This window comes from Amblyomma maculatum, chromosome 1 (genome assembly GCF_055883805.1).
Source record: "Amblyomma maculatum isolate TAMU_Amacu chromosome 1, ASM5588380v1, whole genome shotgun sequence".
NCBI lineage: Eukaryota > Metazoa > Arthropoda > Arachnida > Ixodida > Ixodidae > Amblyomma > Amblyomma maculatum.
In genome coordinates, this window is record NC_139344.1 from 190,877,746 (window position 1) to 190,892,268 (window position 14,523).

Genomic DNA, 14,523 nt, shown 5'->3' on the forward strand with positions numbered 1-14,523 from the left:
GAGCCCTTGAAGTCGGAGGCTGGCTCGGTGACCTACAGACTGGTCCCCCAGGGCGACAGGGACAATGCTGAAATCTTTTCTTGAAGAGATAGGCCGGATCTCAAAGGGCAACACCTCCACCAGATGTCACGTAGTGGTGACAAGCCCAGTGGCCAGAAACGAAGACATATGCTGTTGCATTTGAAATGAAACTATTTATTGGGCTGACTTGCGCCCGCAAAAGAACCAAGCGAATCGGCGGCGACGATAACAGCAAACGCGCTCGTTGGTCGCCGAACTAAATATGCCGGTTTCACGCGCCAGCGCTCTATTTAAAGGCTGCAAAGAAAGATCGATATAAAACCGCCGCTTGCAGTAGTGGCATGTCTTCACGTAGCGCTGGACTTAAGGCAGCAGCTTAGGTCAATAGTACTTTTCATGAATGCGTGAGAAAGTTCTGGTAACTCCTAAATGAGCTGCCGAAGGCTCGTCGCCACACTTCTGGTCGGAACTCAGATGGCTGAGAAGAAAGGTTTCCTTATTATGTGCAAAGTTCTTCTACAGGGCGTGGTCACGGGGGCTGTATGAGCATAAACCCTTTATACGTGGAACAGATACACCAATGCCTTCGAGATCCTCAATTAGCGGGAGTAACTCGGAGTCAGCCCGCTGCTGGTGGTCATGATGAAAGCAAGGAGCGTAAAGTCGTCTTCGGCGTCGGGAGGGGCAACACCAGCAGGTGCACGCGACAAGCAATCGGTATCATTGTGCTTGCGGCTCCATGCACTAGTACACGACCGTGATGTATTCTTTGGCTCCGTCTGCAAGCCGTCCGGATGGGTCTTCGAGCCTGGCTAGCCAACATGATGAATAGCGGTCACTCACAGCTCTGAATGGGTTGATCGCCCAGACTATCGCAAGGCATTCCTTTTTCGCTGTCGAGTAGTTCGCCTCTGCTTTTAAACGAGAGTGACTGGCATACGCTATAACTTTCTCGATGTCATGTTGCCTCTGAAAGATAACAGCACCAAGACCAAGATTAAGATTACTGGCATTAGTGCGAATATTCGTGGCAGCTAGTTAATCAAAATGGGGCAAGTATCAGCCACCTGAGTAGCTCGTTGAAGGCATCTGCCACGCAAAGGAACATTGTTTTCGGTAAGAAACGTATACAGAGGCTCGGCAATCGCTGAACAATTTTCTACAAAGCACACGCAATAGGCAGTTTTAAAAGCCTTCGAAAGGACTTTTTCTCGGCCGGGCGCGGGAGCGTTTCTACAGCATCAGTCTTCTCGGGCTCTGTTTGCACTTCCACAGCACTGACCAAGAAACAGAACTCGTTGAAACCTAAATGGCACTTCTGTGGCTTTACTGTCAATTATGCTGAACAAGAGATAGTAGCGCCATTTGCAGCCGGTTGAGATGTTCCCCGAAACTAGCTGCAAAAATGGCGACATCGTCAAGGTATTGCTTGCTATTTCAGTCCGGAGAGGGCTCGGTCAGTTCTTCGTTGGAAGGTTGCCAGCACAGAAAAGATACCGAAAGCAGAGGTGGAAGCAGGCTCGAGCATTTTGAAGCAGCTTTGCGAGCAGTAATAAAGCCATTTTGGAGCAGCTTCGGAGCAACAAAACGAGAATTTTGAAGCATTTGAATTTTGATTTGGAGCAAGTTTATAAGGTCAAACGCCTTTGATAATTGCAGATTTCTCTTTCTGAAATACGAAATCTCAGATCTGATTCCCTTTTATACCAGTTCAATGCCTTTCCAACATCTCACTAATCTCTGACAAAACAAGCAGCCAAAGAATGTAAAGATATATAACACAGGTTGACCTTAGAAACAACTTGGAACAGACTAGCAGCAAACGAAACACTTGCTGGCACGCTTCCTAACTGAATACTCACCCACTCTGACATGAAGCATTTGCCTATTTTCACATGGTACATTCAAATGTCGAGACTACCACTTTTATGCGTTCAAGCAGTGCTACTAATTTAAAGTTCAGATTAATGGGAACGACATTTGCGTTCTCTATACCTTATGCATATCCTTTTCGATCCTATTCCTGTGCTGATAAATTCCTGACTACCGGTCAGTGGTGCCTTCAGGAACGATAGATGGCACTGAAGGGTAGCCTTTTCATCCTTCAGCTTTATTGCTTCACCGCCTCCTGCAATAGTTCATCATTCTTTGCGTGAGCAAGGTGGGGGCTCATTTTTAACATCTTGGCATAGGCCCTATATGGCTTTCCAACACTTCTGAGAAGCTTCCTAGTGATTGAACCAAATGCAGAACGCTTCATGTATGATTCTGTCTGCCGTAGGCCTAAGAAGATTGTCATTGATAAAGAGGCTCGATGGTGAAGTCTTATTTTCACAGCAGAACCATTAGACTAACTCATGCAGTTTTTTTTCAGTCGGACAAGTTTCCTAATGGCTCATAGTAGTTTGCGCTATCTGCTTCGCTTGCTGATGTCGCTTCTCTCTCCACCAGCGATTCAAAAGGTGGAGAGGAGGTGCTACGTCACAAGCACAGTGCATCTGTTTTCGCAATTAGTTCCCTCCAATTGCCTGTGGCTCACACGAAATTTACTTGAGAACAAATATTTATTATATGCTCCATGCTTCCTTCCCTTACAAAAAATTGATTTGTTCCCGTGCTCTGCTAAATTTGATGGCAGAACCTCGAGACAACCAGTTTGGAGCAGTTTTGGAGCAATATTGCAATTTGGAGCACGCTGGAGCAGGAAAAACAGTTTGGAGCAGAATGGAGCAAATGGAGCAGCACTTCCACCCCTGCAAAAGGAAGCACTTTAAATTCGTAAAAGCCGTCCGACAGTCGTGAACGCTGTTTTATCTCTGTCCTATTCGTCCACTTCTATGTCACTGCCAGCAAATATTTAGCATTGCGCAACCGGTCCAATGCGTCATCAATGCGCGGCAGCGGGTATACGTCATGTATACGTAGTGTTTCTTCATATGAGTTAACTTCTGAGAATCGACGCATAAACGCAAAGTGCTGTCTTTTTCCTTCACCAACACCACAGGCGAAGCCCAGATGCTGGCAGACGGCTGGACTACGTCGTCGTTTACCATTTCTTGCGCCTGACTCCGAGCAGCCTCTCGTTCTAATGGCGACACCCGTTGAGATATAGGTTTGGTCTCTGTGTCGACTATAATACGACGTTTGGCTACTGGAATGTACCCAACTTTCGATGACGTCGCAAATCATACAGCAAAATCGTGAAGACGTTGTAGCAGTCACCGCCGCTCAACCGCCGACAAACTGGGGTTGATGTCGACGGTAAATAGAATGTCGGCTGCATCGCATCCTGCTTGCGACGGCGGCTCAGTTCAGATGTTCGTTGGCGGCGACATGCGCGACGGCCGTCCTTATTGCAGTGTGCTGAAACTCGGTTCCGAAATTTGTGATCAAGAGTGTCGCACAACCATTCCGTAAGCGAACAAGTCCAAGCCCTCTTGCAGCTCAGATCCCTTTCTCAAGGCGCAATCTCGCGTTCCTTTATGTCATAATATCGCGGTCGTATAGGGAGTCGCTTTGTACCGGTGCCACATATGTTCTACCAATTTCACCAGATTTGAGATCGAAGAAATTGGCCTAAAATCGTCTAAGACAAATCCTTCGTTTTGCTTTTTAAGAACAGGAAAAACCTTTGAAAGATGCCAGACATTCGGAGTTTATGGGGTCCTAATAGGGTAATTTTACGAACTCCAATAGATCATTGGTGACTCGTTTAATCGTCCCAGAGGTGACACAGTCAGGGCCAGGAGCTGCAGCAGGTTTTAGAGAGCTCACAAACACACACTAACAAAGGCACTTTAGAGATTACCCACTTTCAGGGGCGGGCAAGAATTGCCTAAAAACGATGCCTCAAGCCTTTACCAATTTCCTGTAACGACTTTGCAAGTTCTGTAGGGGTCAACACAGATGAGGGAGTGTTGTGAGTCGTCGGCAGCTTGTTCCTTTATCTCAGGAGAGATACTCCTAATCCTGTTCATCATATTCTTCCTTTGCTCTAGAGACTGCGCTTAAACGTTGCGGCGAAAATTTGTAATTTATCTAATTGTGGGAGTATTGGTTGCGAATTTTTTTTCTAGACTGCCTTCCGCAGCCTACAATCCCACTCAGTACATTCCGCATTCCACCAAGGCTTTACCAGCACCGCACTACAAATCCAGATTGCTTCCGCACTCAGTATAGCGGAGCAAACGCCTAACGCCTTGCCCTCATAAGACAAATTCGGCACAGTTATTATTTCCATAGTCAGGATCTTCTGAATTCATTGGGCACGCAATTTCGAAACTGATTGGAAGGGGATCACTCTTTGTTGCAGAGTCAAACTGTGTCCAGGGGAGGCTGCTAAACCTGCGGTGAAGAATGTTAAGCCTAATACTGAGCGTGGTTGGCCTCGAAGAAAAGTTAGAAAACCCGAGTTCGCACAGATCAAGTGGTTAACACAGACCCAATGCCATAAACAGGAGCCGCATTGATCTGTTCCTAATCGCCAAGCGGAGTGGTGTGAATTGAAATCTTTGCCCAGCAACACCTGCGATCTTAAGAAGTTCGCAGAGGTCAAGTGGATGCAGCTAGCACAGAACCGGGTTAAGTGGAGAAATATGGGAGAGGCCTTCGCCCAGTGGGTATAATCAGGCTGATGATGATGATGATGATGATGATGATGATGATGATGATGATGATGATGATGATGATGATGACCTGCGATCTGCTGACGGAGAGTAAAGGATCGTGAGGACGCGTGTCGGAGAACTCCAGATAGGAAATAAACATTAGCACTAGTATAATGGAATGAAATCCAGGTATAGCAAGATCCACAGCCAGAATTTCGCAACGGATGTCCCTGAACTGTAACACTAAACTTACCCTGTGACGAGATCTAGATAGTACTAACAATAGTAACCCCCCCCCCTCCTGATGGGCGATCAATGATATAGTAACGTTCGGTAATTTTCCATATTAAATTTCATTTCTTTAGATAACCAAGTTTCTTGAACCGCTATCACGTCAAGTAAACTATGATTTCTTAAGCAAATTAAATCAATATAAGCTCATTTAATGGAAGGGCACTTCCCCTGCCCTTCCAGAGGCAGAAGCCCCAGAGACCCCATTCTGCCGAGAGATGTGAAGCAGTCACTGCCTAAACCAAAATGCTGGGCTTAGCATTTGTGTCGGCATTATTCTTATTTGTCATTTTAGATTGAAGGCAAGGTACAACAACGAGCAAAGGAAACCGGCTACGTTTTTTAGCTCAATCATCTAGCTCTATCATTTCCACACACCCATCCGTTGCCCTGGTCGAGACTACTGAGACACAATTTGGAGACGGACGCTCTTTTTGCGTTTTGTGCCGAAGAAATAGAAGGCCTGATCACATTCTGAGCAGCAGCACCAGCAACCAACAAGCAGCCCATTTCACCGCGGCTGCTATAGCATTAGGCAGACGAATTCGTCACCGTCTTCTGCCGCACTGCCCCACTCGCGTAAAGATATGTCCTTTCCTTCAGAATCGCAATGCCATCACGCCTCGCTCAATGACGCTTATTTAGAATCTCCAAAATCTACCTTCTCCGGCCTCGCAGCACCGAGTAGTTTGCGGAGTGGCCATCATTACACAAACAACATGTCTCATCTTTTTCGCTGCTCTCTTCACGGTCATGGTTTGCGCCACACGCACAGTACCTAGAGCTTGATTTGCAAGCGTTTGCGCTATGGTCAAATCTCTAAATATCCAATCATTGTAGCGGCCGCGAGGCAAACTGGTGAACTCTGAAGAGCAAAGGCCGCACCTTCAACTCAGATAGACATGTGGTCCCGGCAAAAGTTGCAATAACCGTCTCTGTAGGTATCTTTACTGCGTCAATAAATCGGGTGCAACGATCGATTGAAATCACCCCTGCAAGGATTGCCGAACGACTGAGTCGCGAGTCGACACCCTGCACTAGACATTTTGACCATATGCCAAGTTCTGGTGAATAAAAGCGCTCACCGAGTGACTTTAAAACGTGGATCACCTCAGCAGGTCCATCACATAGGCCTGGTATGCCGGCCTATGCCGGATGTCAGAGAGCTTGGCGGCTTGGCATTGATGAAGAGGGATGTATAGTTTGGGCAGCGACCTTAATCGTTTGCGCCTGAACTTCAGTCGCAAACAAAGTCGAAGGGTCAGGATTCGGAAGGTATGGACTCGCTACCTACCAGTATGATACATGAAGGTCATAGCGAAGGAATTTGAAGACAGCCAAGAACGTCGAAAGGCCGCTACATTCGCCGATTGCACAGAGGTCTTGCCCTCTGTGATGCGTGGTCATATGGTTTGTAACAAGGGTCATAAACAAATGTCCAAAAAGGCATTGTAGGACAGACAGGTGGTAGAAGCATGGCAAGCCCGCTGTGAAGCCAATTGAGTCCATCGCAGGGCTGTGAGATCCAATGACCCTGAGAGGGCGGCAGTAGCATGGGCTGTATAGACAAACACTGATCTGTGACGTTTGCAAGACGCGGTGGTGCTGGTGTCGCCAGACTGAGGATGAAAAGAAGGCCTAGCGTCCATACGAATACGTGAACCAAAAGATTTCAAAGTAGTTTTCCTATTTCACAATACGCATATGTAGTGTCGTCATTCGGTGCAGTGTAACCATGAACAGCGTAGAACAGATTATGAAAATATAAAATATCATTACACAGGCGGGCTATATTTAAAATACCGCAAAACCTAAGGGGGGGTACAATTCCGGAGCACGACCCACAGAAACATATGCAAGGAAAACTTGCCAAAATAATTATCTTATTTCCGAGAAAACTAATAAATGCACCCGATGCTTAAAATTTAGCAAGTACTTTGAAGAAAAAATGTGGCAAAATAGACATGCTACTTAACTTTGAAGTCAATCTATATTGAAAATTCCCCAATAAATGTGTAGTTTAAAGATTGGCATACCCCTGAAAAGCTCAATATCCGCTGGGTGCTTCTCGCAATTGTGACTGCTCCTTGTGTTGGCTGACATGCTACCGCGCAGGCTACATTTCCTCTTAAATACTTCCGCTGAAATAATACAAGCTCTAAAGCTGAAGGCAGTCCTCACTCAGCACGACAAACGAACCGCACGAAGGAGCAGATCACTAAAATCCCTTGTCTGCTCACACAAGTCGCATTCAAGAACGCCGTTGTCGTCTGCGCTCGAATAGAGCGTCGTCTGCTCCGCCGTCTGGTACAGTGGGCTCTTCTCTTTCGTTCCCATATCGTGACGTTAGAGAAGTGCCTTTTAAATACAGTTTTCTAGACTGCATACCTTTAAACCGATATTAACAAGTTTAATGCATGCGGTAGCGTATCACGCTGCACGAGAAGCTTGCGCGATTTGGAGAAACACCCAACAAGATCGTGAGTCTGTCGGCGGTATAGGGAGCTTGTATGAGGCGATGCATGCTGGGTAATCCGCCATGATGTTGTCGCTGGCAACAGACGACGCAGCACGTCACTCACACTAGCTTCGTCTGCATGGTCGCGTAGTGCGCAGACGATTCTGGTGCGATCGGACAGGCCGACTGCGGGTTCTTCACAATTCCAAAAATACGTATGCACGAGTGCGCGAAGGCAAAGGATCCCTCTATCGTCACTGACGCGAATGGCTCGCACAGGCCAACACACGGAGATCGACGCCAATCCGGGAAAGTATGAAACTACTCGCCAGACTAGAAGTCATGAATGTCGGCGATGCCGGCGATGTCGACGGGCGGCCACAGGTCCAGACGCATAGTACAGCCAGTCGTCTGCGCCTTGAGCGAACAAGTTCGCGCCGCACGGCTTTTGTATTTCTTCATAGCGCGCCTGATATTTCGGGCACAGCGTCGACGCGTACGTTTCTCACTGCTATTTTTCAAGATCTTGCACACACGTACGGACAGCGCACGAAAAGCCGCTTGTTTGCTCAGTGGACCGTCGAAAATAACAAGGCACTCGCTCCATTCAGCCTGGCTGCGCTTCCCGCCGTCTGCTGCCAGCGACATCATCATGGCTGATTACCCAGCATGCATTGCTTCAGGCAAGCTCCCTATATTGTCACGTAGTGGTGACAAGGCCGTTGGCACCAAAAGAAGACACAGGCTTGATGGTACTGAAATTAACTCTTTATTGAGCTGACTTGCGCCCGCAAAAGAACTAAGCAATCAGCGGCGGCGATAGCAACAAACGTGCTCGTCGATCGTCGAACAAAGAATGCCCGTCACACTCGTCAACGCTCAATTTAAAGCTGCTCAGAACAATCTAGATAACGTTGCAAACTGCTGCTAGTACACACTGGAACATTGTGGAAACATACGCAAGTGATCGGAATCTTCGAGACAGATCTCGGCGCATCTTTCGCGACAAAGAAAATGACAACGCGCGCGACAACGAGCATGAACAAACACGGGATACAGAATTGATACGCGTGCCAGAATCACAGTGATAAGGCCGCTAGCCGGCGGCTGTTAAAAAAAAAATACAGTTTTGAAGGCTTCGCGGCATTACTCCCCCCTTAAAAAAAAACATCGCCTCGATGTTCCGAAACAAAGCAACTTAAACATAAACAATGAAAAGTTTAAACACCACAGATTCTTTAACGCGCGTAATATGCATGGCTTGAGTCGTATAACATGTACAATTTCTGGCGTGCGCGTCGCCGTTGTGATGCTGACGTTCCGTCGGGAATGACTTCATACTCCAGTGGTCCGACGCGGCGAAGGATTTTGTACGGCCCAAAGTATCGACGCACCAACTTTTCACTTAATCCGCGACGGCGAATCGGTGTCCAAATCCACGCTTGGTCTCCTGGGTTATACTCTGCGTGGCGTCGTCGTAAGTTGTATCGTCGGCTGTTGGTCTTTAATACGCAGACGTGCGAGTCGTCGGGCTTCCTCTGCACGCTGCAGGTAGGCGGCGACGTCAAGGTTGTCCTCGTTGGTTACGTGCGGCAGCATTGCGCTGAGCGTCGTCGTGGGCTCCCTCACAAGCTTGAACGGGGTCGCTCTGGTCGTCTCCTGGACTGCCGTGTTATACGCGAAGATCACGTACGGCAAGATGGCGTCCCAGGTCTTGTGTTCAGCGTCGACGTACATGGCGATCATGTCCGCGATCGTTTTGTTCAGGCGCTCCGTAAAGCCATTGGTCCGGGGATGGTACACAGTTGTTCGCCGATGGTTTGTATGACTGTATTCCAGGACGGCTTGCGTCAACTCTGCCGTAAACGCCGTTCCCCTGTCCGTGATGACCACTTCTGGGGCGCCGTGTCGCAAAAGAATTTGTTTGACAAAAAATTTGGCGACTTCTGCCGCGGTACCATTTGGTAGTGATTTTGCTTCGGCGTAACGGGTAAGGTAGTCAGTGGCCACGATGATCTACTTGTTACCCATAGACGAAGCTGGAAAGGGGCCCAGGAGATCCATCCCAATTTGTTGAAAGGGCAGGTCTGGGGGCGGAATCGGCTTTAGTAGTCCTGCTGGTCTGATAGGCGGCGTCTTGCGTCGTTGGCACTCACGACATGTCTTCACGTAGTGGACAACTTCGGCAGGCAGTCGCGGCCAGTAGTACTTCTCCTGGATTCGACGCAACGTACGTGCAAATCCGAGATGGCCTGCTGTGGGCTCATCATGCAATGCCTGCAGAATTTCCTTTCGGAGGTTTTTAGGCACTACAAGGAGTTACGCAGTCCTGTTGAGTGCGAAGTTCTTCTTCACGAGGAGGCCACTGCTTAACGCGAACAAAGATAAATGTCGCCTGAACATACCAGGAGGGGAAGCGGTCTTTCGTTCTAAGTAATCGGCTAGCGCTTTCAGCTCAGGCTCTGATCGCTGTTGTTCTTCGAAACTGCTGGCGCTTACCGGTCCCAAAAAGGCGTCGTCGTCATCGTCCGTCGGGGGAGCGTCGACGGGAGCGCGTGATAAGCAGTCTGCGTCAGAATGCTTCCGGCCCGACTTATAGACTACAGTCAAGTCGAATTCTTGAAGTCGTAGGCTCCATCTGGCAAGGCGGCCGGAGGGATCTTTCCAATCAGCCAGCCAGCAGAGCGCATGATGGTCGCTTACCACCTTGAATGGTCGGCCGTATAGGTATGGACGAAACTTAGAAGTGGCCCAGATGATTGCGAGGCACTCCTTCTCGGTCGTCGAGTAATTGACTTCGGCTTTTGTGAGGGACCTGCTAGCGCAGGCGATTACTTTCTCCTGTCTGGCACTCTTCTGGACGAGAACGGCTCCTAGGCCCACACTGCTCGCGTCGGTGTGAATTTCGGTCTCGGCGTTTTCATCAAAGTGGCCAAGTACAGGAGGGCACTGCAGGCGGCGCTTGAGTTCATCAAAAGCTTCCCCCTGCGGCGCTTCCCATTTAAAAGGTACGTCAGCCTTTGTAAGCTGCGTCAACGGTTCGGCAATGCGCGAAAAGTTTCTGACAAATCGTCGATAATAAGCGTACAGCCCAAGGAATCGGCGCACAGCTTTCTTGCCGGCAGGCGGTGGGAATTGTGCGATTGCAGCTGTTTTCTCTGGGTCTGGGCGAATACCATCCTTGCTAACGATGTGACCTAGGAAAAGCAGTTCTTCGTAGGCGAAGTGACACTTCTCTGCTTTTAGCGTCAGTCCCGATGACTTGATGGCTTCCAGCACTGTCTGCAGTCGTTTTAGGTGGTTTTCAAAGTTTGACGAGAAGAAAATAACGTCGTCTAAATATACCAAACAAATTTGCCACTTCAAGCCTGCCAGGACTGTGTCCATTACCCGTTGAAATGTGGCTGGTGCGGAGCAGAGGCCAAATGGCATCACCTTGAACTCAAAAAGACCGTCTGGTGTGATGAATGCGGTATTCTCGCGATCTCTTTCGTCGACCTCTTTGCCAATACCCGCTCTTCAGGTCCATCGATGAGAAGTACCTTGTATTGCAAAGCCGGTCGAGAGTGTCGTCGATGCGGGGAAGCGGGTAGACATCCTTCTTAGTAATGCTATTCAAGCGGCGGTAATCAACGCAGAAGCAAAGTGTGCCGTCTTTCTTCTTCACCAAAACGACATGGTGCCGCCCAGGGGCTGTTGGATGGCTGGATCACGTCATCACGCAGAATTTCCTCAACTTGATCGCGTATGGCCTGGCGTTCTCGCGGCGATACACGATAGGGGCTTTGGCGCAGAGGTCGGGCGTGTTCGTCCGTTATAATGCGGTGCTTGGCCAGTGGTGTTTGTCGTACCTTCGATGATGACGAGAAGCACTCCCAGTAGCTTCGAAGAAGACTGAGAATCTGGTCTTTCCTGCTGTGGGTCAATGCCAGGTTGATGTCAAATGTGGGCTGGCGGAATTGGTCCGGTGCGTCTTCCAGCGTTTGGTCGTGGAGGGTGAATACATCTTTGAGGTCCGCTAATTCTTCGAGAAAAGCGATCGTCGTGGCCTTTTTGAGATGCCGGTATTCTTCGGTGAAGTTTGCTACCAGCACCTGAGCTTGTCCTCTCCGGAATTTCGCGATGCCTCTTGCGATGCCGATACCTCGTTCCAAGAGCAATTGGATATTTCCTTCGACGATGCCTTCAGCGGTTTCGATGTCTGTGCTACCTACGCTGACGGCGACGCTTGGTCGGGGCAGCACGGTCACTTCTTCATCGAGGACGTTTAGAGCGATGTGTTGCATCGACGTCGTCGTAGCAGGAATGGCTTTGTCTGCAGAGAGCTTGATGAGCTTGGATCGCAGGTCGATGATAGCCCTATGTTCATTTAGGAAGTCCATGCCTAAAATAACGTCGTGGGAGCACTGCTGCAAGATCACAAAGCTGGCAGGGTAAGTACGCCCATTTACGATTGTTCTTGCAGTACATCGTCCCGATGGAGTAATCAGGTTGCCACCTGCGGTGCGAATCAGCGGGCCATCCCAAGCGGTTGTAACTTTCCTGAGATGGGAGGTTAACAGTCCACTGATGACTGAATAGTCAGCTCCGGTATCTACTAGGGCAGTGACTCTGCGACCGTCGACATCAACTTCAAGGTCACTTGTTCGCGTCCTCGCATTGCACGTGGGTCTTTGTGTTCGATCTCGGCTCCGTCGTTTCTTGAGGTCATGGCCGGGGCATACCGTTGTTACTTCACTGGGCGGCGGTGTCGGCTTGCACTCTCGTCGTGTTGTCGTCAATGTCGTCGTGTGGAGCGGCGGTGAAATGGCTGTGTCGTCGTTAGTGGTCGTCGGCGGCGGAGGATGCTCGTCTTTTCGCCGTTGAGCAACCTCACCTCCAAATGTTGCTCTATTTAGTTTCCCCTGTGCGGACTTGGAGACCTTCCGCGTACGCTTTTATCGTAGTTACGGCCTGGCGACGCAAAGCGGACCCTGTACGGCGATGGAAACTTGAACCGACGGCTTGGTGGCGCAATCTCACCGCTACGCAGATGTCAATTTCTTGCGGTCGTTCACCTGGGCGTGTTCGTGAAGCGTCGACTGCAAATCCGCGGAAACCGATTCGTCGGTACGGGCAGTGGCGCAGAATGTAGCCGGCCTCACCGCAGTGGAAGCATAATAGCCGGTTGTTTGCTGTCCTACAGGCGTCGCACTTCCTGTGGCTTGAGGATCGTTGGTATGCTTGGCGGGCGGGGGCTAAGGTGCGGTTTTCAGGAACAGGACGATAGCGGCGAGTGCTCGGAAAGTCATCACGTCGGGGCGCAGGGCGACGTAATGCAGCAGCGTAGTTCATCGCTGTTGCCTCTTGTGCTGGAACAGTCGCAGCCGTCGCTTGAGGAACGCCCAGCGCCTGCTGGACTTCTTCACGGACGACGTCCGCGAGCGTAACCACCTGCTGTTGTTGCGATGATGGCATCAATCGGCGGAGATCCTCTCGCACGATCTCCCGGATGAGGTCCCGAAGGTTCTCTCCGCTTGCAGATGCGCTGGGGTAATGGCTTGAGTAGTCCGGCTGAAGTGATCGCTCGTAGTGGCGCATCCGGGTGTCCAACGTCTTCTCGATGGCAGACGCTTCCTTTCCAAATTCCGCCACGGTTTTGGTGCATTTCGGACAAGACTTCCAAAAAGCGATTCTTTAACATCATCATCATCATCATCATCAGCCTGATTATACCCACTGCAGGGCGAAGGCCTCTCCCGTATTTCTCCACTTAACCCGGTTCTGTGCTAGCTGCATCCACTTGACCCCTGTGAACTTCTTAATCTCATCCGCCCACCTAACTTTCTGCCGCCCCCTGCTACGCTTTCCTTCCCTTGGAATTCTTTAACGCCTCGCATTAAAAATTTGACTCTCACCTTCGGTCATGTTAGGGTCGGCGCGGCGAAATAGGCGCTTCATCTCCTCAACGTACGCCAGGACAGGCTCGTTAGGAAGTTGCAGTCTTGACTGAAGGAGGGCCTGTGCTCTTTCCTTTCGGACGATGCTTGAAAAGGCAGTCAAAAACGCTTCCTTGAAAATCTCTCAATCCTTCATAGCTGCCTCATGATTTTCGAACCACACTCGGGCATATCCTTGAAGAACAAAGTAGACTTGCCTGAGTTTCGCGGCGTCGTTCCAGCCGTTGAATTCTGCCACACGGTCGAAAAGGTCCATCCAGTCTTCTGCATCTTCGTCCGGTCGTCCATGGAAGCAGGAGGGTTCACGGGGTTGAAAGAAAACAACCGGTGCTGTAGGCTGGGCCATTGTCAGCGTCGATGCCTTTCCAGATCGAATGGGGTCAGGCAGCAGACCGTGTTCATGTTGGAGCCCTTGAAGCCGGCGACAGGTTCGGTGGCCTGTTGGCTGTTCCTCCAGGGTAACAGGAACAAGGCTGGGGTCTTCGCTTGAAGGATCAAAGGCAGCACCTCCACCAGATGTCACGTAGTGGTGACAAGGCCGTTGACACCAAAAGAAGACACAGGCTTGATGGTACTGAAATTAACTATTCATTGGGCTGACTTGCGCCCGCAAAAGAACTCAGCAACTCGACGGCGGCGATAGCAACAAACGTGCTCGTCGATCGTCGAACAAAGAATGCCCGTCACACTTGTCAACGCTCAATTTATAGGCTGTTCAGAACGATCTAGAGACCGCGACCTCAGGACACGGCGAAGTAGAGATCGAACACTGAAGCCAACACGTAATACGAGGACACGGACAAGTGACCTCGAAGTTGCTGTCAATGGTCGCACGGTTACCGCCTTAGTGAACACCGGAGCCGACTATTCTGTCATCAGTGGAACGTTCGCCGCCCAGCTCAAGAAAGTGACGACCACTTGGGATGGCCCACTAATCCGCACCGCTGATGGGAACCTTATTACGCCAGCCGGGCGATGCACCGCAAGAGTAAAAGTAAATGGACGCACTTACCCTACGAGCTTCGTGGTTTTGAAGCAGTGCTCCCGTGACGTGAGTTTGGGTATGGACTTCTGGAGTGAGCATAGGGCCATCATCGACTTTCGCTCAAAGCTCATCAAGCTCTCGACGGGCAACTCCATACCTACTACGACGACATCGACGTATCACATCGCTCTAAACGTCCCCGACTGATAATTGACCATCCGC